Source organism: Schistocerca piceifrons, chromosome 9 (assembly GCF_021461385.2).
Source record: "Schistocerca piceifrons isolate TAMUIC-IGC-003096 chromosome 9, iqSchPice1.1, whole genome shotgun sequence".
NCBI classification, from domain to species: Eukaryota; Metazoa; Arthropoda; class Insecta; order Orthoptera; family Acrididae; genus Schistocerca; species Schistocerca piceifrons.
The window spans coordinates 88,235,772-88,257,260 of record NC_060146.1 but is presented as its reverse complement, the minus strand read 5'-3'; the positions used below and the strand labels follow the sequence as shown (position 1 = coordinate 88,257,260).

Below are 21,489 nucleotides of genomic sequence, written 5' to 3'. Positions count from 1 at the left end.
TCGAATTTTGTACGAAAAAATGTTTGACTTCTGAAACCTGTTCATTTTCAGAGAAACTATAGACATTTCATTATTTCACCCAAAGAAAAACGTACTATATCTTAAACATAGTATTTTACTGACTCATCTCGTTTAATGGACACCATTGTTAATATCCCAAGTAAAAAATTACTTGATACACGATTACAGAAGCAAAAACTCGTCATCAGAGTTTCAGGTATCTCGTACCCACCTCCTAGCTGGTGTAACAGTTTCTCACCTCATTCACGCCGGGTTGTTGGTTGTTTTTGGGGAAGGAGACCAGACAGCGTGGTCATCGGTCTCATCGAATTAGGGAAGGATGGGGAAGGAAGTCGGCCGTGCCCTTTCAGAGGAACCATCCCGGCATTTGCCTGGAGTGATTTAGGGAAATCACCAAGCCGGGTTAAATCTAAGGATGTTTTGCATGTCACAAGTATCTTGCATACCAGATTGAATAATTTTGTCATGGCGGCCTCTCCCAAGTATCTCAATAGCGTGCTGTAGGGCCCTTGTTCCCATTTAGGCCTTTCAGTGCTATACAGGGTGTCCGAGAAATGTTACAACGAACTTCAAGGGGTTGTAGAGGATGACTTGACGAACAAATTGAGGATAGGAACCCGTGTCCAGAAACTTCATCTAACGGCGCTACAGAGCGTCGAAGTTCACCGGCGCCTGCCACTATGGAGCACCCCCTGAAGAAGGTGTGTTGCGCCATTCCGCCCCTTCGCTGACGGACCGTAGGCGACTCATAACGATCGCCAACGGAGAAGATGGAGCTACCTGCTGCATAGAAAGGCCCACCCAGTCTTCCATGAATGCGATGCTCTGTTGGTGGATGACGCTTTCGGACACGGGTTTCCATCTGCAGTTTATTTTTCTCATGGAACTCTCTAAAATCTCCAGTGTTTTTCAGTGCCTATAACTTCGAGACTCTGTAACGTCGTTGGATGACGTTTCCAGACTCGGGTTCGTATTCTCGATTTGTTCCTTGACACAGTCTACAACCCCTCGAAATTTGTCGCAACATTTATGGTATGCCCTGTATAGTGTGTAATAAGCCAAGTATCGAGTTCATGTGTGGAATGTCCGCCCCAGTAGCTGAGACGCTGGCACGGTAGCTCAGCGTGTTCGGTCAGAGAGCCGGTTGGCCTCTGTAATAAAAAACTGAGTGGAAGGATCAATCACCGAACTTGAACAGGATGTCTTGCGACGTCCGCAACGATCAAACACAACGATCAACAACGAACAAAATTTAAAAAAAAGAAAAAAAAAGTGGTCAGTGCGACAGACTGTCAATCCTAAGGGCCCGGGTTCGATTCCCGGCTGGGTCGGAGATTTTCTCCGCTCAGGGACTGGGTGTTGTGTTGTCCTAATCATCATTATTTCATCCCCATCGACGCGCAAGTCGCCGAAGTGGCGTCAAATCGAAAGACTTGCATCCGGCGAACGGTCTACCCGACGGGAGGACCTACTCACACGACATTATTACGTGTGGAATAGTTTAAATTACACGGATTTTTAAAGTGTGCTGTTGTATGTCGCATCCACGGATATTACAGTTTTGTAAAACCAATTTAACCCTTTTGCTATCTCGATACTATTGCCCGTGGCCCACGTTTTCGTCGTTTTCGCCTGCTGAGGTCGGACCTCGTAATTCACATTGCGTAGACTAAGAACGTAGCGGCCCACCATGACCAAATTGTAATACAAAATAGTCTGTCAAACTCGTGATAGGTTTCATAAGCTAAAATTTCTGTCATAATTAATTAACCAAATTTTATGATATTTCCTGAGGATCATTTCTGCAACACTGGGTTATCAAAAGAAGTCGCGTTACATACTACATACTGAATATTGTTTAAAGTTCATCATACACTTCAGTAACTAAATTTTCGTTTATTTACCTAATGTTAATCACGTTATAAACGTTGCATTCCAAGAGGTAACCAGGAGGCAGTCATGGCGGAGGGTCGGAGGAATTTGTCCCAAGGGTGATTTTGCTCCACGACAATGCCGCAGGTCATACCGCTGCTTCTTTGGGCTATCAATTTTTTGCCCCCCTTCCACTCCACCTACCCCCTACTGATATTTCATCCACTGACTTGTCGTTCTTTTCTCGAATGAAGAAATCATTGGGTGGCAAGTGTTTGTCATGTGAAGACATGGTGATTTTCGACCCAGAGGTGTTCCCGAACAGCCAAAATGCAGACTTCTACGACCAAGGTCTCCCGCCAAGTCCTCCGTCGATGAGAAAAAGTGTGTCGCATTGTCGGTGAACACTTACATAATTCCTTTTTGGAGCTGATAATGAAAACTTCATGTCTTCCTGATGTTGACAATCGCGCCCTCTAGAGTACGAGCAAGTATGGGTGATGGCGATATTGTACATGTGGCGTACCATGCTTATGCATTGTCTTTGTTGCCAGAGAATTACCTCTACCAATGAGACGTGTTTCATGCTGCTCTAACTGTCGATACCTCATTAACTATTTCGATAACCTGCCGTGCTCTGTCCGTAAGACCCCTGGCCACACGCACTGCCCCGTCCTTTGTGGACAGTAGCTGAGTAGCGGATACGTAACGACTGCCTCCGGCAATTCGTGTTTTCCTAGGCTGCGGCTGACCTCCGTGCGTTCAAAGCAAATTCCTGCGGAAGCGATTACTGTAATTGCCGGTCATGACACGCGATGTCCCACACACAGTTCGTCTTGGCCCTCGTGCGCAGTTGGCGTGTTCGACGTCCAGGCTGCGGATCGCTCTGTTCCTCGTGCGCCGTGAAGCGAAACGCCTTTGGCCGTGACATCCGTATACCGCCCGTACTTCTTGCTGGCAACCCTCCTGCGCTGTCTAGGCGATAGTGTTTGTAAGTATTCAGTCTTCAATGTTTGTCTTCTTTTTCTTTCTTGTCTGCTCAGAGCAGATCAAACCGAAAAAACCAAATTCTTAAAAAAAAGAAAGTGTGTAAAATGTGACGTTGAGCAACTCAGAGGCCGGCCGGAGTGGTCGAGCGGTTCTAGGCGCTACAGTCTGGAACCGAGCGACCGCTACGGTCGCAGGTTCGAATCCTGCCTCGGGCATGGATGTATGTGATGTCCTTAGGTTAGTTATGTTTAAGTAGTTCTAAGTCCTAGGCGACTGATGGCCTCAGAATTTAAGTCGCATAGTGCTCAGAGCCATTTGAACAACTCTGAAATGAGAGAAGAGTTTGGTGACCAGGGAGGGGAAAAAATCACAAATAGAGTCCCTCAAATTCCAGTTTTTGGATCGCTATTATGTATTACTTTAGTTATGTGGATGATCTTCCACTTGATATATATCAGAGTTGGTACTCCTTGCAGACAACACTAGTGCTATAATTGATGAGCTTAGATAGACAGCAACATAAGGAACTGTCAACACTTTTTTGAAACAATTTAAAGCACATTTGGTCTACTCGGAGTCAGTCAAATCGACAAAAGCATCCTCTTAACAGAAGAATGCAAAAACTGGTCCTAAATTATTCAAAAAGTGCAGAAAATTTAGCTGACTGCGGAGAAAAGAAATTCGCAGGTTGGTTTCCACAGGACTCAATTTTGGGCCCGCTACTATTCCCTACATCTACGTCTGGTCTATACTATGCAGACCATTTATGACACGTGGCATTGGGTACTGTCTTCTTCCTTTCCTGTTCTAGTTGTGAAAGATATGTCGCAAAACCGAGCTTGGTATATATTCCTGCACTCTGCAATCTCTCTCATGTAAACTTCGTGGTCTTTCCGCGGCATATACGTGGCAGAAACTAATATATCTGTTGACTCTTCTAGGAATGTACGTTCTGGGAATTGTAACTCTAAACCAAAATTGCTGCACGAGCCTCCTCGAGTAGCATCTTTGAGTGGACGTGGCTAAGCAACTCCGTGACGCTTTCGCGCCTACTAAACGAATCTGTGACGAAACGTGCTGCCATTTATTTATTTATTTACTTGCACGTCAAGTTCCGTAGGACCATACTGAGGAGAAATTCTCCAAGGTCATGGAACTTGTCAGTACATGAAATTACAACATAAAAGCTCAAAAAATGGTTCAAATGGCTCTGAGCACTATGAGACTTAACATCTGAGGTCATCAGTCCCCTAGAACTTAGAACTACCTAAACCTAACTAAATCAAAGGACATCACACACATCCATGTCCGAGGCAGGATTCGAACCTGCGACCGTAGCGGTCGCGCAGTTCCAGACTGAAGCGCCAAGAACCGCCCGGCCACTCCGGCTGGCAACATAAAACTAATAACAGATAAAAATAAAATCTTTATGAACCCGAAAAAAGTCAATCCATAAGTTTAAGTAAAAGCAATAAACACCACAACAAGAATCAGCTTAATTTTTCAAGGAAGTCCTCGACAAGAGTGACCCATGAGGAAACTCTTCAGTGTATTACTGCGAAGATTTTTGAATTCGAGCGGTAGATTATTCAAAATATATGCAGCAGTATGCTGCACACCTTTCTGCACAAGTGTTAAGGACGATCGATCCAATTGCAGGTTTGATTTCTGCCGAGTATTAACTGAGTCAAAGCTGCTTATTCTTGAGAATAAGCTAATATATATATATATATATATATATATATATATATATATATATATATTGAGAGGCCAATGTCAAAATACCCAGACTCGTGAATAGGGTCGACAAGAGGTTCGTGAACTTACACCACTTAATGTCCGAACAGCCCGTTTCTGAGCCAAATACATACTTTTAGAATGGGAAGAGTTATCCCAAAATATAATACCATACGACATAAGCGAATGAAAATAAGCAAAGTAGACAAATTTTCGTGTCGAACGATCGCTCACTTCGCCGGTCGTTGTGGCCGAGCGGTCGCAGGCGCTTCAGTCCGGAACCACGCTACTGCTAAGGTCACAGGTTCGAATCCTGCTTTGGGCATGGATGTGTGTGATGTCCTTAGCTTAGTTAGAACTACTTAAACCTAAGTCTAGGGGACTGATGACCTCAGATGTTAAGTCCCATAGTGCTCAGAGCCATTTGAACCATTTTTTGATCACTCAAAAAATGGCTCTGAGCACTATGGGACTCAACATCTTAGGTCATAAGTCCCCTAGAACTTAGAACTACTTAAACCTAACTAACCTAAGGACATCACACACACCCATGTCCGAGGCAGGATTCGAACCTGCGACCGTAGCAGTCCCGCGGTTCCGGACTGCAGCGCCAGAACCGCTAGACCACCGCGGCCGGCCTTTGATCACTCACTTCAGATACCATTCGAGTAGTAAAAATGGCAGCATTAAGTCTTTGATCAAGATCCTGAACGTGGGCTTTCCACGACAGTTTACTATCTATCTGAACAAGTAGAAATTTGAACGGTTCAATGCCCGTTATGTGAAATTAAAAGGTCAGGTTTTATTGAATTGTATGTTAGAAACTGTAAAAACTGACTCTTACTGCGATTTAGCGTTAGTTTACCTTCTACAAGCCGTGAATTTAGGTGATGAACTGCACTATTTTAAACTAGGTCAATGCTGCAAACAACATCGCTTACTACTACATCAGCAAACAGAAATATTTTAGAGTTACCCATAATACTAGAGGGCATATCGTTTGTGTAAGTAAGGAACAGGAGTGGTTCCAACATTGATCCCTGCCCCCCCCCCCCCCCCACATGACTGTACCCCACTCAGACCCCACATCACATCCATTCTCAACATTGTGAATAATGTCATTTTGCTGTCTTGCTAAAGTAAGAGGTGAACCAATTGTGAGCTATTCCCCGTATTCCGTAATGGTCCAACTTCTGGAGCAATATCTTGTGATCAACACAATCAAACGCTTTAGTTAAATCAAAAAATATGCCTAGCGTTCAAAACCTTCTGTTTAACCCATCCAGTACTTCACAGAGAAAAGAGAATATAGCATTTTCAGTTGTCAGACGGCTTCTAAAACAAAACTGTACATTTGATAGCAAATCGTGTGATATTAAATAATCAATTATCCTTACATACACAGCCTTCTCAACAACTTTAGCAAAAACTGATAGCATAGATTAGGTCTAAAATTGTCTACGTTGTCCTTTTCTCCCTTTTTATAAAGCGGCTTTACTACTGAGTACTTTAATCGTTCAGGAAACAGACCATTCCTAAAGGAAAAATTACGAATATGGCTAAATACAGGGCTAACATGTGCAGCACAGTACTTTAATAATCTGCTAGGCACACCATCTTATCCATGAGAATCCTTAGTCTTCAGTGATTTAATTATTGACTCAATCTCCTCCTTGTCTGTATCACAGACGTGTATACCAGACATCAATCTCGGAAAGGCATTTGACAAGAAAGTTAAATGATTCCCGGTAGAAACTAAATTTTTATTTAATTCACCACCAATGCTCACAAAATGGTTGTTAAGTACTGTACATATACCTGATTTATCAGTAACAGAAATATTTTTAATACGAACTGACTTTACATCGTCGACCTTGTGCTGCTGACCAGCCACTTGCTTCACAACTGACCATATGGTTTTAATTTTATCCTGTGAATTAGCTATTCTATTTGCATACCAAATACACTTTGCCTTCCTAATAACATTTTTTAGCAGCTTACAGTACTGTTTGTAATGGGCTACTGTGACTATCTCTAACATTTTGATATAATTTCCACTTTGTTCTAGGTGATATCCTTATCCCACTAGTCAGCCACTCGGGCTGCCTATTACTGCTGGTACCCCGTTTAGAACGTTCTAATAGAAATCAACTCTCAAAGAGCGTTATAAATGTGTTAAGGAAAGCATTATAATTATCATCTATGTTATCGGCACTATAAACATCCTGCCACTCATGTTCTTTGACAAGGTTTAAAAAACTCTCTATTGCTGTTGTATTAACTTTCCTACATAGTTTGTAATTATATGCAAGATTTGTTTGAGTACAAAAGCCTTTTAGTGTTAAAATTTGTGCATCATGGTCTGAAAGACTATTCACCCTTTCTTTGGTTCTTCTATATTTCCTTTGTCTATCCTATCTGTTAAGCGTCCCAGACAGACGAACAATACTCAGGTAATGCTCGAACGTGGGTTTTGTAAGCTACCCCCTTCATTAGTGAACTACACATCCTGAGGACTCTTACAATAGATCTCAGTCCAACATCAGCTTTTCCTATAATTAGTTTTATGTGATCGTTTGACTTTAAAACGTTTCGTGATCGTCTTCTCGGATACTTACTGCCTTTCAGCAATTGTGCAATACAATAATGGGCTTTACGTCTATTTTATATACGTGAATGGCCTTCCATTTAACTTACATCAAGCAAACTTGGTGCTTTTCATATATGACTCTAGTCATACAACTAATCCGGTTAGACAGACGGCAGCAGAAGGAACTGATTTTTTTCTGAAATAACTTAAAATAATTTTTATATACTCAGAATAAGCAAGTCAACAACACAACAGTTTCTTAACAATGAGAATTCTAGAAGTTGTGCTAAATAACTATGAACCGAAAGATGATATTTCCGTTTTGGGTCCATTTTCTTTTGAGCAGTGAATACTTTTTGCCTAAGTGTTGAGTTACCTCAAAATTACCGTATGACATCAGAGAGTGAAAGTATGCAAAGTATGTTAGCTTGCTAATTTCTGTATCCTCAAAATTAGCAATTATTATGATTGCAAAAGTTACTGAACCTAGTCGCTTAAGGAGATCCAAAATATGAATTTTCCAATTAGAGTCATCTATATGTACACCCAAAAACTTAGTATGCTCTACCCTAGCTGTTGATGTGTTATATTTATTGCAGGAACTGTACCCCTTGCAGTAGAAAATTGGATGTACTGTGTTTTTTCAAAGTTCAGGGCAAGCCCAGAAACCCAATCAATAACTTTTCCAAGGACATTATTTGCATAATTTTCTGTTGGAATTTTTTTTTTACTGGATTGTATCATCAGCAGACAGTGTCAGTTTAGCTTCTTGTTTCAGATAATAAACAAAGGCGACTGTTCAACTTCAATAATAATCTTGGGCCAACTGAAGCTGGAGCCTGGCTGTCTAGGACAACAGGTATTAGCTGGAACAAGGTGGACTCAAACACACAACGACGTATACCCGTCGCTGATTGGCTGCGTTCCGGAACGCTGCGTTGCTGACCTACGGTCATGCAGTACGAGTTGCTGAATGCGGCGTCCGCTAGCGTGTTCTGGCGTCATTATCAGCTTATTTTCTTCGGCACGCCATATGCTGATGACCTTCCACTTCACTGACGTCAAATAGTAGATATTTCATTTTCAGATGACCGAAGTACGACAGTTAATCCTTTTCTTCAGAAACTAGAGATGTACAAGGGAGCACATATGGGTGCCGAAAACATGAAATGCCTTATATGACATACCTGTACTGTGAATACTCCAGATGAAATTCACTGTGCAATATTGTCTGTCCAGAATCGCAGAATAGTGTATGTCGAAACTCAAGGTCAGCACTGAAAGCTTTTGATATGGGGCTCACGATAGTAAACACACGAACTGTATCTGAGTTACGTGTTGGTTTACATTTGCCACAGCAGGGCACACGTTTGGGCGATCTTTCCTCTTCTTCTAACGGCGGGACAGAGCGAGGTGGTGCAGTGGTTAGCATTAGGGAGGGCGGCGGTTCAGACCTGCGTCCGGCCGTTCAGACTGAAGTTTTACGCGATTTCTCCCCAGGCAAATGCCGGGATGGTTCCTTGAAAGGGAACAGCAGTTTTCTTCCCCGTGATTCTGCTCCGTTTCTAACAACCTCCACGTCTAATCTTCCTTCCTTCCTCAAAGCGGGACAGTGGTTTGCGGCGCTGTTACCTCGTTACTACACTACTGGCCATTAAAACTGCCACACCAAGAAGAAATGCAGATGATAAACGGGTATTCATTGGACAAATATATTATACTAGAACTGACATGTGATTTCATTTTCACCCAATTTGGGTGCATAGATCCTGAGAAATCAGTACCCAGAACAACCACCTCTGGCCGTAATAACGGCCTTCATACGCCTGGGCATTGAGTCAAACAGATCTTGGATGGCGTGTACAGGTACAGCTGTCCATGCAGCTTCAACACGATACCACAGTTAATCAAGACTAGTGACTGGCGTATTGTGACGACCAAATTGCTCGGCCACCATTGACCAGACGTTTTCAATTGCTGAGAGATTTGGAGAATGTGCTGGCCAGGGCATCAGTCGAACAGTTTCTAATCTAGAAAGGCCCGTACAGGACCTGCAACATGCGGTCGTGCACTATCCTGCTGAAATGTAGAGTTTCGCAGGGATCGAATGAAGGGTAGGGCCACGGGTCGTAACACATCTGAAATGTAACGTCCACTGTTCAAAGTGACGTCAATGCGAACAAGAGGTGACCGCGGCGTGTAACCAATGGCACCCCGTGCCATCACGCCAGGTAATAAGTCAGTAGGGCGATGACGAATACACGCTTCCAATGTGCGTTCGACGCGATGTCGCCAAACACGGATGCGACCATTCTGTAAACAGAACCTGAATTTATCCGAAAAAATGACGTTTTGCCATTCGTGCACCCAGGTTGGTGGTTTACACCGTCGCAGGCGCTCCTGTCTGTGATGCAGCGTCAAGGGTAACCGCAGCCACGGTCTCCGAGCTAATAGTCCATGCTGCTGCAAACATCGTCGAACTGTTCGTTTAGATGGTTGTTGTTTTGCGAACGTCCCAATCTGTTGACTCAGGGATCGAGACGTGGCTGCACGAACCGTTACAGCCATGCGGATAAGATACCTGTCATCTCGACTGCTAGTGATACGTGCCCGTTGGGATCCAGCACGGCGTTCCGTATTAGCCTCCTGAACCCACCGATTCCATATTTTGCTAACAGTCATTGGATCTCGACCAACGCGAGCAGCAATGTCGCGATACGATAAAGCGCAATCGCGATAGGCTTCAATCCGACCGTTATCAAAGTCGGAAACGTGATGGTACGCAGTTCTCCTCCTTACACGAGGCATCCCAACAACGTTTCACCAGGCAACACCGGTCAACTACTGTTTGTGTACGAGAAATCGGTTGGAAACTTTCCTCATGTGAGCACGTTGTAGGTGTCGCCACCGGCGCCAACCTTGTGTGAGTGCTCTGAAAAGCTAATCATTTGCATATCACAGCATCTTCTTCCTGTCTGTTAAATTTCGCGCCGGCCGAGGTGGTCGAGCGGCTCTAGGCTCGTCGGTCTGTAACCGCGCGACCGCTACAGTCGCAGGTTCGAATTCTGCTTCGGGCATGGATGTGTGTGATATCCTTAGGTTAGGTAAAGTAGTTCTAAGTCTAGGGGACTGATGACCTCAAATGTGAAGTCCTATAGTGCTCAGAGACATTTGAACCATTTTTGAACGGTGGTTGGTGCACGTCTCCCCCAATGCAGCCCGCACGTGCAGGCCGATTCATTCGCCGAATATCGCTGCACATTGTTATCCATAAAAATGAAGTCACTGTCGATGCACCGCTGAAGAGACGCACATGGGGAAGAAGTACACTGTTACTGTGCGACGTTCAGAGGTCTGGAGATCAGTACGCTCATGCAAGATTATGCCTCCCACCATCGTAACACCTGAACCGCCAAAACGATCATGTTCGACAACGTTGCTGGGTGTATTACTTTTTTCACCTCTCGCCATATGTAAATACGTCCAGAATCGCTATTCAGACAGAATCTGCTCTCATCAGAAGAGCACGCTACCCCACTCGTAGTTGGTGCAGCCCCTATGCTCTTGGCACAATCACGAACGGTGCCACCGATGCTCGGCTGTCAAAGCAGCACGACTTCCTGGTTGTCGGACAGACAGACCATCCCCGTGGAGTCGCGGTGCTATTGTGGAGCTGAGGTCGTGTGCCTTGCAGTCCTGTTACATGAAGTTGCACTTGCACCCGCTGATTGATGTGGCTCAGTTATCGCGTATTGCACAATTGGCGGTCATCTGCCGCTGCTGTTGTTGACTACGGTCCACCAGCTCTCTCCTTCGAGCAGCAGTGCTCGTGGTCCGAAACTCTCCCCGTGCACATAAAACAGTACTGTGAGCAGTACCAAACTGCAGTGGCTACACACGTCTCTCTTCATCCTTATTCCACTTTCGAGATGATTCTTTTCTGTGTGATGACAGCCAGATGTTGACTCTAATCTATTTCCGAAGTGGGGCAAAAACTTAATACTGGAGCCCCCCCGCTCGCCCCCTCCAACTCTAACGTTTGAAATAGGATGTCAAAACTTCAAAAAATCAATTTTTCAAAAATATGTTCATCTTGTAGCGCACATCTTTCTGAGGAGTTTGATACATAAAACATACACTCCTGGAAATGGAAAAAAGAACACATTGACACCGGTGTGTCAGACCCACCATACTTGCTCCGGACACCGCGAGAGGGCTGTACAAGAAATGATCACACGCACGGCACAGCGGACACACCAGGAACCGCGGTGTTGGCCGTCGAATCGCGCTAGCTGCGCAGCATTTGTGCACCGCCGCCGTCAGTGTCAGCCAGTTTGCCGTGGCATACGGAGCTCCATCGCAGTCTTTAACACTGGTAGCATGCCGCGACAGCGTGGACGTGAACCGTATGTGCAGTTGACGGACTTTGAGCGAGGGCGTATAGTGGGCATGCGGGAGGCCGGGTGGACGTACCGCCGAATTGCTCAACACGTGGGGCGTGAGGTCTCCACAGTACATCGATGTTGTCGCCAGTGGTCGGCGGAAGGTGCACGTGCCCGTCGACCTGGGACCGGACCGCAGCGACGCACGGATGCACGCCAAGACCGTAGGATCCTACGCAGTGCCGTAGGGGACCGCACCGGCACTTCCCATCAAATTAGGGACACTGTTGCTTCTGGGGTATCGGCGAGGACCATTCGCAACCGTCTCCATGAAGCTGGGCTACGGTCCCGCACACCGTTAGGCCGTCTTCCGCTCACGCCCCAACATCGTGCAGCCCGCCTCCAGTGGTGTCGCGACAGGCGTGAATGGAGGGACGAATGGAGGCGTGTCGTCTTCAGCGATGAGAGTCGCTCCTGCCTTGGTGCCAATGATGGTCGTATGCGTGTTTGGCGCCGTGCAGGTGAGCGCCACAATCAGGACTGCATACGACCGAGGCACACAGGGCCAACACCCGGCATCATGGTGTGGGGAGCGATCTCCTACACTGGCCGTACACCACTGGTGATCGTCGAGGGGACACTGAATAGTGCACGGTACATCCAAACCGTCATCGAACCCATCGTTCTACCATTCCTAGACCGGCAAGGGAACTTGCTGTTCCAACAGGACAATGCACGTCCGCATGTATCCCGTGCCACCCAACGTGCTCTAGAAGGTGTAAGTCAACTACCCTGGCCAGCAAGATCTCCGGATCTGTCCCCCATTGAGCATGTTTGGGACTGGATGAAGCGTCGTCTCACGCGGTCTGCACGTCCAGCACGAACGCTGGTCCAACTGAGGCGCCAGGTGGAAATGGCATGGCAAGCCGTTCCACAGGACTACATCCAGCATCTCTACGATCGTCTCCATGGGAGAATAGCAGCCTGCATTGCTGCGAAAGGTGGATATACACTGTACTAGTGCCGACATTGTGCATGCTCTGTTGCCTGTGTCTATGTGCCTGTGGTTCTGTCAGTGTGATCATGTGATGTATCTGACCCCAGGAATGTGTCAATTAAGTTTCCCCTTCCTGGGACAATAAATTCACGGTGTTCTTATTTCAATTTCCAGGTGTGTATATGTTCCAGGAAATATAAGACATATTATTTGGCGTTAAGTGTGCGAAAGTGCAGTGCCACACCTCTTCACACAGCGTTCATCTATCGCATGTCACTCCTTTTTCCCCCTCCCATCCATCCGCAAAGAAACGTCACAATTAATACTGGGTGGGGTTATTTGGAAGAATAAGAAGTCTTCAAAAAATTAGCACTATTTATTGCCTATTAGTAATAACTTTCTCTTTTGTGTGACATAAAAATAAATACAGAAAACTTAAATCCCATAAAGACAACAGACAAACAAGACAGTACACATTTCTTCAATCCTTAGGTCCCAGTATTTTTTCCTCTCTAATCTTGCTACAGCTTTACTTGACGTGCTTAAGAATGTATTACCTCATCAAAGTTCATCAAACGTTTTGCTGCATGAAAAATCAAAATGTCGTTGTCTAATACTGAAAAAGCTGTTACTACGAATAGTATCCAAAAGTGGTGCGGTTTCTCGATTTAATTACGTCTATTTTGTCGCTGTGTGCTAGATAAAACGAAATAGCGCATTCTAATATTGCAGCAATTGTAACAAACGCCAAATAAGCGGGACTTTTTTGGCACGAATGTTTTTCTCTACCTCATTTACATGAATAAAACTACAGAACGTAATTCACGAAATACCAATATAAAATCCCTATTCATCCTTGCTACAAGAAAAAGTTTTTTGTTAGGAAACAGCTTCACATTTCATTCATGTGCTCTAGTTTTTCAAGCATGAGATCGAAAAGTAGTAGTAGTAGTTTTTATATAAATTTGGAATCGTTATATTCTTCCATATAATTTGTGTAATGTCCTCATTTCTTCTCCTTTCTCGTTCTAACGAATGGTCTTGTCATCACTAATTCTATAATTATTCCTGCCATTGTCAAAACTTATTCTCCGATCAACTTCGCTAACCCTGCCACAATCATCGGTTTAGTTATCCGCGTTTATTCTCCGGTTAGGCGCTATTACGTGTTGGTGCAACGTGTATTCCGAATAGAGCTTAAGCGGCTGCTAACCGGGGACTGTACAACTGGTCCCTAGTAGTGTAGCGATCTGGCAAACATTTTCTGTCAAAATTTTATTTTCTTGGATACACCGATGAGATATTATGTAATCTTTCTTACCTGATGTACCTGTTAGTCGTTTATTTCCTCTTTGGTAGTTTGTAGCTATGAATTTCGCTAGTAATTATAACAACGCTTATCAGTCGCACACCCAGTCAACGACGTAAACAAACAGCGATTAGTGTTCACCCGTTCGGGTTTATTTGGATCATCTCGTATAGTTCCGTCCCCTTTTGTTGCAGGAAAGTTTTTTATTTCTTATTGTGACATGGATTCTCCTGGCAGAGACATCCCGCACGCTATGCAAGCATTCAAAATCAACTTATAATTCGTTCAGAAATCAACTTAGAATGTGTTCAAAAATGTTCAAAAACCAACAGGGATGCATTTCAAAATCGTATGGATAATGGTGAAAAAGTGGTTTTTTCCTATGTCAATGACTAACGATTTTTATTCAACAATTTATCTCTGCTACGGAAAGTTGTTTCGGAGAGAAACCATTCATCTACGTTTGCTAACACTTCCGCTGTCAGACATTTTATTTTCATCGGTGGATACTTAAAGACACAAGTGCACTTGTCTGTATGGACACGGGTGTATGTATTGCTCAGTGTTTCCTGATCGGTATTTAGAATGGAGCAAGTCTTGCAATAGGTTCATATGGCTCTGAGAACTATGGGACTTAACTTTTGAGGTCATCAGTCCCCTAGAACTTAGAACAACTTAAACCTAACTAACCTAAGGACATCACACACATCCATGCCCGAGGCGGGATTCGGCCCAGCGACCGTAGCGGTCACGCGGTTCCAGACTGAAGCGCCTAGAAACGCACGGCCACAACGGCCGGCGGCAGGTAATACATCAAAGCGATAATGGCAGTCAGCGGTGCATCTGCTAACATGACACACGCCACCTGACAACGTATCGCAGTGTGTTTGGCACTGTGGTTTATTGATAAGAACACCAGCGGCGCCCTGATAACGCGGTAACATGGATGAGCTGGTTGTTCAGGCTCACGTATCAACTCAGACCTCAAGGGGAATTCAGTTTTCTGTACAACGAAGTAAAATGAGACGTTCAGGCAGAATCACTTCCAAAGGGATTTTAAAGGACACAACCTAGTTTGCGAATCTACATCACAGACAAAGGTACCGCCAAGTGCGCAAGTGGTGGAATAGTTATGGCCGAAAGCATTTAAAGATAATGGTGTCCCACAGGATGCAATTTTGTGTCCACTGCTAATATCTTTGGATGGCCCAACACTTAACATGCATTAAACAGAGTTGGTGCTCACAAAAGTGTTATATGTAATCTGAGTAGAGAGACAGCAAACAGAAAAAATTAAAGTACGTAAATTTAAACACAGCCGTCTAGATTCCAAACTTGTTTTATTTGGCTACCAGTTTCAGCGATTTACTACGCCATCTTAAGGCCTCTGACTGACATGTAGGAGGATTATACCTCTGTTCTGATCAAAACACGGGCCAGTAACTCTGATATTTGTAGATTTCTGCTTGCTATAGCGTTACCTTCAACCTTCATCTGCCGACTGAAAACTTGACGGTTGAAAGGTGTTTAATTTATCCTGTATTGAACAGCTTGCGCCTTGGGAGTATAATGATCACATTTATATAATTCCACGCTCTTTGCTGATTTCAAGTGCTTACTCATGTTAATTTACACACACAAACACACTCACACACACACACACATTATATATATATATATATATATATATATATATATATATATATATATATATATATATATATATATATATTGTCGTTGTTGTGGTCTTCAGGCCTGAGACTGGTTTGATGCAGCTCTCCATGCTACTCAATCCTCTGCAACCTTCTTCATCTCCCAGTTTGGTGATCCCTTGATGCCTCAGAACATCTTCTAACAACCGATCCCTTCTTCTAGTCAAGTTGTGCCACTAACTCCTCTTCTACCCAGTTCTATTCAGTACCTCCTCATTAGTTTGTGATCTACCCATCTAATCTTCAGCATTCTTCTGTAGCACCACATTTCGAAAGCTTCTATTCTCTTCTTGTCCAAACTATTTATCGTCCATGTTTCACTTCCATACATGGCTACACTTCATACAAATACTTACTGAAACGACTTCCTGACACTCAAAATCTATACTCGATGTTAACAAAATTCCTTTTCTTCAGAAACGCTTTCCTTGCCATTGCCAGTCTACATTTTATATTCTCTCTACTTGGACCATCATCAGTTATATTGCTCCCCAAACAGCAAAACTCCTTTACTAATTCAAGTGTCTCATTTCCTAATCTAAGTCCCTCAGCATCACCCGACTTAATTCGACTACATTCCATTATCCTCGTTTTGCTTTTGTTGATGTTCATCTTATATCCTCCTTTCAAGACACTGTCCATTCCGTTCGAATGCTCTTCCAAGTCCTTTACTGTCTCTGACAGAATTACAATGTCATCGGCGAACCTTAAAGTTTTTATTTCTTCTCCATGGATTTTAATACCTACTCCGAATTTTTGTTTCCTTTACTGCTTGCTCAATATACAGATTGAACAACATCGGGGAGAGGCTACAAGCCTATCTCACTCCCTTCCCAACCACTGCTTCCCTTTCATGTCTCTCGACTCTTATAACTGCCATCTGGTTTCTGTACAAATTGTAAATAGCCTTTCGCTCCCTGTATTTTACCCCTGCCACCTTCAGAATTTGGAAGAAAGTATTCCAGTCAACATTGTCAAAAGAATTCTGTAAGTCTACAAATGCTAGAAACGTAGGTGTGTCTTTTCTTAATCTATCTTCTAAAATAAGTCGTAGAGTCAGTATTGGCTCACGTGTTCCAACATTTATACGGAATCCAAACTGATCCTCCCCGAGGTCGGCTTCTACCAGTTTTTCGATTCGTCTGTACAGAATTCGCGTTAGTATTTTGCAGCTGTGACTTATTAAACAGATAGTTCGGTAACTTTCACATCTGTCAACGCCTGCTTTCTTTGGGATTGGAATTATTATATTCTTCTTGAAGTCTGAGTATATTTCGTCTGTCTCATACATTTTTCTGACCAGATGGTAGAGTTTTGTCAGGACTGGCTCTCCCAAGGCTGTCAGTAGTTCTAATGGAATGTAGTCTACTCCCGGGGCCTTGTTTCGAGTTAGGTCTTTCAGTGCTCTATCAAACTCTTCACGCAGTATCGTATCTCCAATTTCATCTTCATCTACATCCTCTTCCATTTCTATAATATTGTCCTAAGTACATCGCCCTTGTATAGACCCTCTATATACTCCTTGCACCTTTCTCCTTTCCCTTCTTTGCTTAGAACTGGGTTTCCATCTGAGCTCTTGATATTCATACAAGTGGTTCTCTTTTCTCGAAAGGTCTCTTTAATTTTCCTGTAGCCAGTATCTATCTTACCCCTAGTGAGATAAGCCTCCACATCCTTACATTTGTCCTCTAGTCATGCCTGCCTAGCCATTTTCCACTTCCTGTCGATCTCATTTTTGAGACGTTTGTATTCCTTTTGGCCTGCCTCATTTATTGCATTTTTATATTTTCTCCTTTCGTCAATTAAATTCAATATTTCTTGTGTCACCCAAGGATTTCTACTAGCCCTCCTCTTTTTACCTACTTGATCCTCTGCTGCCTTCACTACTTCATCCCTCAAAGCTGCCCATTCCTGTCAATTGTTCCCTTATGCTCTCCCTGAAACTCTGTACAACCTCTGGTTTGGTCAGTTTATCCAGGGCTCATCTCCTTATATTCCCACCTTTTTGCAGTTTCTTCAGTTTTAATTTACAGTTCATAACCAATAGATCGTGGTCAGAGTCCACATCTGCCCCTGGAAATGTCATATATATACAAAATAGCTGCAACTTTACATGGTGATGACGGAGTTGGATAGTGATCACGCACCCTTGTCCCCAATGGCTCAATAACATCGGGACCCCCGGACTGTGGTGGCCAGGGGAGAAGCGGCAGTTCATCCTTGTGTTCGCAAAACCAGTCCTTGACGATGTTATGTAAGCAGGGGAGCTGGTGTCTTGTAACAGAGAATCGCCACTGGGGAACAAAATTTGATCATGTGATCGATCTGATCAGCTGAACTGGACACCTAATCTTTGGCAATAATGTGTCATTGAGGAGTAACCAGGGGGGCCAGGCAATACCACGATGTGACTTCCCAATTCGTAACCGAACCTCGTCATGTTTCACTCTTGGGAAGCAAGCTGCCAGAAGTTGTAAACAGTACAAAACAAGACTCATCCGACCAAATGCCTTCCTTCCGTCGGTCCACAGCGCAGGTCCTGTGGCTTCGGGAGCACGTTTCCCTGGTACGTGTGTTTGTATCACTGATGAGTGGTTTTGGAATTCCAACTCACCGTGCAATTAAGTTTATGGAGCTCACTTCGTGTTGTTTTGCTGCTGTGAGATTGCGCTAGCGTCACGTTCAGTTCTGCAGCGACTTTTGCAGCTGCCGGCATCTTGTTTTTCGTCACAATCCTCATCAGCGACTGTCCGTTACTATCACTGAACACACACTTTCGCCCGCATGGTGACGTAGCGCATGATTTTTTTCCGGTTTCCTTGTATGCGGTATAAATCTTGGATACGGTTTTTCTTGAAACATGAAACACTTCGGTTCACTCGGTTACGGAAGCATCTCCCCGCAACCCCCCTCACCCACTCCGCTGCCTCCATGCAAGAACCAACAGTTAGCCCACGTTTGGATTCACCACGTTCGAATTCACTTACCTACGACATAATGCACTCACAACTAGAAAGAACGCTTTTATAACCACGAGTGACACTTGCAACGCACTGAAGACGTTATCCAGCTGCCGTTTCTGGCCAAATACAACGACGCAACCTGCAGGCTTGGTTAGTGTCTGTATTTATGTTTATAGATCTCCAGTACGTCCCCATAAGATTAACTGCAAGATAAATAGTAAGATGTGCAATATGAATCTTAAAAATATTCACAAACAACATTCGTTTTCCAGTAACGTTAGGTGGAAACTGAAAATTAGAAATCTTTAACAAAAAAGAAAGAACGCTGGAAAAAATGCTTTTGGAGACCCATAAAAATAACGAAGAAGAAAATCTTTTAAATCTTAAAGTCATCTACAAAACTTTCGCCGCTTACACTTCACGTCATAATGGATTTATGGGATTACACTCATGCTTTCTATTTTTTAGTGTTAACTCTTAAGACTCAGGTCGAAGAAAATATATTTTTCAGTCTAAATTTTTTCAGCTGGTTAAATGAAGTGGTGCCTAGGGCCGGTATAGAACTAAAACTATTGTGTTCAGAATGCCTCAATTCCTGGGTCAGATGCCTCTTCGATCTTGAAATATGACGCTCTTTCCTCATTCTTCTAGCGCTGAAAAATGGCATTTTCTTTTTTCAACTGATGTTTATGTCCACAGATTAAGTAAAAAAATACACCAACACAATGTATTCGTCAGAGTCTACAACAATAACTTTGCGCTGTAAAACTGAACGTAGAACCAGCAAGCCAACAGTAGTTTGTTTTGTTCACAGAAAAATGGTGAACTACTGTTGTGATTCCGTCGGGCAGCAAGATGAGGGGGCGTTCTTAAAGGAACTGCTGACGGAAGATGGGCACGTGTATACTCCTGCCCAGTTATCTGCGCGTCAGGGTCTTAGACCAGTCCCTTCCTTCAACGCTGAAAGGGCTGTACGACCACGAGAGAGAGAGGGAGAAAAAAAAATGGTTCAAATGGCTCTGAGCACTATGGAACTTAACATCTATGGTCATCTGTCACCTAGAACTTAGAACTACTTAAACCTAACTAACCTAGGGACATCACACACATCCATGCCCGAGGCAGGATTCGAACCTACGACTGTAAAGGTCACGCGGTTCCAGACTAAAGCGCCTAGAACCGCACGGCCACACCGACCGGAGAAAAGATTGAACACGACTGTGGCCCTGTTGTGCTGAGGTTTGCAGACACCTTGATTGCAGAACAGCGCAGAAACCTCCGCCGTACCCAGGAATCAGCATAATTTCTCCTGAGCAACGTGACAACGAAAGAATCCCAGGTATATAGTGACTGTTAAATCCAGTGTTCCCCATCGCACCCGAAAGTGTTAAATCTGCAGTTTAGTGTAGCCCAAGATAATCACTGCTAAAGACTCGTAAGGATTCGGCAATTAAAGAAGAAGTCTGTACCCCCAGATTCCAGGAGTGGGCAAGCGCCCTTCCGCCCCTCCCCCCACCTCCCCTTCCCGCATTTGCAGACACCGATGATCTCAACCGTGCTGAGTCGGTTTGTTGTTAGCAGGTCGTTCCGTCCAGTCCGTTGCTGCATCCTGGAGAAACATTTCTTAAGAAGTCCGAACGGGGCTTAGTATGCAAAAACTTATTTGCAGGTAGCCAAAGAACAACATATTTACGCTCCAGTTCGGTGTAGTGGCGTCCTGAACTGTCCTTGACAATAAGCAGTGGTTGTTGCAGTGGGGAACTCGCCTTGTTTCGGCTGTTGTTGCCAGGCCCCTACGATTTTGTGCATCAGCTGCTTAAGGCACTGTCCTCATACGTTGGTGGACTATGTACCCACTTACAGTAGTTTTCACGAGATCGTTGCTGTTTGCTCGTGGATTATCCTCTTGGAAGAAGGACACTACACAGAAATGTTCATCTTTTCGTTTGCTGACTTTCTTCACGGTGTTGGGGAGAAGCGGGAGGTGGTTTATACTAGACCAAATGCATCACATGGAGAAGGCTGCGTAGTATCAGGGGCACAGCCCACTCAGTTGGCGCCAGAGTAGCGTCAAAATGCAGTTCTGTTGCGTTCCCCTCAGGGCGCCCACAAGTTGGAATGTGCAACGTTGGAAAATCGTTGCGGCTGATTTCGATTTCGTTACTGATACCTAACTATCGTGGCTGATAATAATCAATGTTAAATAATGAATTTATTTCATAACGCAAAAGGCAAGATACAATTATATCTAACATCATACTTATTAATCAATAATTACAGCAATAATTGACATTACACACTGTAGAAATAATACACTACTGGCCATTAAAAATGCTACACCACGAAGATAACGTGCTACAGACGCGAAATTTAACCGACAGGAGGAAGATGCTGTGATATGCAAATGATCGGCTTTTCAGAGCATTCACACAAGCTTGGCGCCGGTGGCGACACCTACAACGTGCCGACATGAGGAAAGCTTCCAACCAATTTCTCATAACCAAACAGCAGTTGACCGGCGTTACCTGGTGAAACGTTGTTGTGATGCCTCGTGTAAGGAGGAGAAATGCGTACCATCACGTTTCCGGATAGCAGCCTCTCGCGATTGCGGTTTATCGTATCGCGACATTGCTGCTCGCGTTGGTCGAGATCCAATGACTGTTAGCAGAATTTGGAATCGGTGGGTTCAGGAGGGTAATATGGAACGCCGTGCTGGATCCCAACGGCCTCGTATCACTAGCAGTCGAGATGACAGGCATCTTATTCGCATGGCTGTAGCGGATGGGGACGTTTGCAAGACAACAACCATCTTCACGAACAGTTCGACGACGTTTGCAGCAGCGTGGACTATCAGCTCGGAGACCATGGCTGCAGTTACCCTAGACGCTGCGTCACAGACAGGAGCGCCTGCGATGG

General features: G+C 44.2%; 1 protein-coding gene across 2 annotated transcripts in view; it reads left to right on the top strand.

Annotated features, from left to right (window-relative positions):
* The window catches only part of LOC124717054 (4-coumarate--CoA ligase 2-like), a 269,113-nt gene that overhangs the window by 54,906 nt on the left and 192,718 nt on the right, over nt 1-21,489 (top strand). Inside the window, exon 1 of one of the 2 annotated variants that reach the window (XM_047243735.1) lies at nt 2,864-2,884. The exons of the other annotated variant lie outside the window; for it this stretch is intronic. The gene's annotated coding sequence lies outside the window, so the exon portion shown is untranslated. Of the gene's footprint in view, nt 1-2,863; nt 2,885-21,489 lie in introns of those variants that run through there. 2 annotated transcript variants of the gene reach the window in all.